Below are 3,833 nucleotides of genomic sequence, written 5' to 3'. Positions count from 1 at the left end.
ACAAATTCTCATAAGAATCTTTGAAGGCATCATTAATTCCCTCGCAGGATTTTATCCAATGAGCTTCCTGTTCTTATTGCAGGAATTACATGAGCAGAACATTATTCTTTTAACTGCCTGGCCAAGAGTCTAGTGTTTTCTCCCCCTGACTCATAAAATGATGTTTTAAGTCTAAACAGAGCATATTCAGCTTTCTTATTAAATATTTCATGTATTTTAATTTTACAATTGCAAATATTATTGAATAAGTCATCAGAATAATATTTAGCCAGCTCTATTTGCATTTTGTTTCGTTCTGCTTTCAATTTTCTTATAACATGGACTTGTTCTCTTTTCTTTCTCGAAGAATGTGCAATCATTTTGGCTCTAATCTATGACTTTGATTCCTCCCAGACCACTCCCAGATTATCTGTGCTACAAATAATAATCTCAAAGTATGATGATAGATTCTGTGCCAATTCATTTTTAAATATTTTGTCTTTTAATAGAGAAGCATTCATCCTCCATCTTCCTCTCCTAGATCTTTCTGAGTGTCTCACAAGACCATTGGATTTATACTGCTGTCCACAACTGAATTAATCAGATTTTGAGAAATCAAAATGAAGTCTGTTTGTAAGTATGATTTGTGGCAGTGAGAGTAAAATGTATATTCTCTTTTCTGTGGGTTGAACAGTCACCATACGTCGATCAAACCATTGTCTTCCATAATCATATTAATGGCGAACCTACCTTTGGGTGTTATCATCCAACCTCCAGTGTGTCTATTTTTATCAAGTATGCCATCTAGTACCTTTGGTTGTGAAAATACAGCATTGTGAAATACAGCAGAGCACACGGTGACACAACAAAATGTGTCCTCTGCTTTTTTTTGGTTATAATTAAAGTTTTTTTATTGATTAGCAGATGATTCATGATTCACAGCAATATAGTTATGCTGAGTGGTAGCATCATGGATATATAATTAAATTGTGAGGCCACCACCACTTTGACAACATTTATCTTGCCCCAGAGAGACAGATTCAACTTCCCCCACTTTCCTAGGTTTGTTTTCATTTTGTGAAGGAGTGAATCGAAATTCAATGCTGTCATGCTTTCAATGCTTCACTTACATCTGGACTTAACTTAATGCCTAAATAAATCATGCCTTTTGGGATCCATTTAAAATTGTACTGTGTTATCATGTGTGGGTAACAGTGTTTTGATATGGGCATCATTTCAGATTTGGTCCAGTTGACTTCATAGGCTTCACATATAATATTCATTAAGACAGGCAAGGATTTTTCAGGGTCAATAGTCAGAAAGAGAATATCGTCTGCATATAGCATTAATTTATGCTCACTATCACCACCAATGACCCCTCTCACAAGAGGGTTCATTCTTATAGTAACCGCAAGGGGTTTCACTCCAATTGTTAATAGGAGTGGTGAGCGGGGGCATCCTTGCCTCGTCCCTCTCGAAAGATCAAAAAAGTAACCCCGTTTGTCATGACCGCTGCTCTAAGATTGCTATATATTATTTCAATCCACTTTCTAAATCCATCACCAACACCAGACCTCAACAGAGCCGAGTGTAAAAAAAAGTCCACTGGACCCTGTCAAATGCCTTCTCCACATCCAAGGATACCGCAGCTACCGGTTCTATACTAGAGGAGTGTAGCCACATTAAATGTGCAAGCCTACGTAAATTATCTGAAGAGGATCTGCCCTTTATAAAAGCGACTTGATCTGTATGAATGATGTGTGGCAAGACAGTGTCTTGAAAACTCTTTGGCCAGAATCTACATGAATTAAGATACTTGGTCTGAAATTAGCAGTATCTGTGAGGTCCCTGCCTTTTTTAGTTATCAATTAAATAAGTGCCTCATTCATTGAGGTTGGCATTGCACCGGTCTGAAAAGCCTCTTAATGTACATTAATATGCATATACTTAATATATACATTGGTTAAAATATACATTGGTTAAAATTGGAGTAATTATGTCTACGTAATCGTCATAATATACAGCAGGAAACCCGTCTGTTCCAGGCGATTTTCCTGTTTTCATAGATTGTATGGCCTTTCTCACCTCTTCTTGAGACACTGACCTATCAACATTTGTTATCTGTTCAGGTGATAAGTTGGAAAAGTTATATTCATAAAGAAGTTCTGTATTAAATATTTGTTTGTTACACCCATTGATCTGTACAAATTCTCATAAGAATCTTTGAAGGCATCATTAATTCCCTCGCAGGATTTTATCCAATGAGCTTCCTGTTCTTATTGCAGGAATTACATGAGCAGAACATTATTCTTTTAACTGCCTGGCCAAGAGTCTAGTGTTTTCTCCCCCTGACTCATAAAATGATGTTTTAAGTCTAAACAGAGCATATTCAGCTTTCTTATTAAATATTTCATGTATTTTAATTTTACAATTGCAAATATTATTGAATAAGTCATCAGAATAATATTTAGCCAGCTCTATTTGCATTTTGTTTCGTTCTGCTTTCAATTTTCTTATAACATGGACTTGTTCTCTTTTCTTTCTCGAAGAATGTGCAATCATTTTGGCTCTAATCTATGACTTTGATTCCTCCCAGACCACTCCCAGATTATCTGTGCTACAAATAATAATCTCAAAGTATGATGATAGATTCTGTGCCAATTCATTTTTAAATATTTTGTCTTTTAATAGAGAAGCATTCATCCTCCATCTTCCTCTCCTAGATCTTTCTGAGTGTCTCACAAGACCATTGGATTTATACTGCTGTCCACAACTGAATTAATCAGATTTTGAGAAATCAAAATGAAGTCTGTTTGTAAGTATGATTTGTGGCAGTGAGAGTAAAATGTATATTCTCTTTTCTGTGGGTTGAACAGTCACCATACGTCGATCAAACCATTGTCTTCCATAATCATATTAATGGCGAACCTACCTTTGGGTGTTATCATCCAACCTCCAGTGTGTCTATTTTTATCAAGTATGCCATCTAGTACCTTTGGTTTCCTTTATCACTGACAAGTTCCGTTTTTTACATACCAAAATGAGAACACCATTATTCTTACTGGACAAGGAGCTATGAAAGACTTGCCCTACCCAGTCTCTTTTGAATTTTTGTGCCTCTGCATCCTTTAGGTGTGTTTCTTGAATGAATGCTATGTCAGCCTGCCTGTGTTTAAGATAAAAAAGCACCTCTTTCCTTTTCGTAGGGCTGCCACAACCATTAATGTTCCAGGACACTACTTTAACATAATTGCTATTTGCCATTTTTGAATAACCTCCTTGTGCCAGTATTATATACAAGCGTGCTTAAACTACTACTATGAATGATCAAAATGTTTTTCATTTTGGACTTAACAAAACTGGTCAACAAGAAAGTTAACGCAAAATATATAAATAAATTGCTTTCTCTTAATTGGAAGTTTGTTAAGCTTAAAAATAAAAATATATAAATATCAAAAAATAAAATAAAGTGTATTTCAGTTTGTGAAATGTCCTACTGACCACAACTAGTGTCCGTTACATCCATACCTTTCTCATATTCTGCTTTCGTTTATTCAGCGTCATCAGGTTTGTCAGACCCCTCCTGGCTCAGCCCCTCCTTCGTCCCAGCTGAAACCTCTTGCCTACCTGGGTACTCTTAATGGCCGAGCCCCCCTTGAGGGGGACCCCGGCCTGCCCTCCTCACCGGCTACCTGAGGTTGCAGGCCCATTGCTTCCTTGCCCATCCCCCCTGAGGAGGAGACTCCAACCCGCAGTGCCACGCCACCATGCCCTGGCGTCTGCAAGTCAGGGACCTCCTCCTTGGGGTTCTGATTGGCAATGCCACTTGGGGGATGAGACGAGGGTTGACAGGT

This window comes from Denticeps clupeoides, unplaced genomic scaffold (assembly GCF_900700375.1).
Source record: "Denticeps clupeoides unplaced genomic scaffold, fDenClu1.1, whole genome shotgun sequence".
In the NCBI taxonomy this organism is placed as follows: Eukaryota; Metazoa; Chordata; class Actinopteri; order Clupeiformes; family Denticipitidae; genus Denticeps; species Denticeps clupeoides.
The sequence above is the reverse complement of the archived record's forward strand: the minus strand, read 5'-3'. Positions refer to the sequence as shown.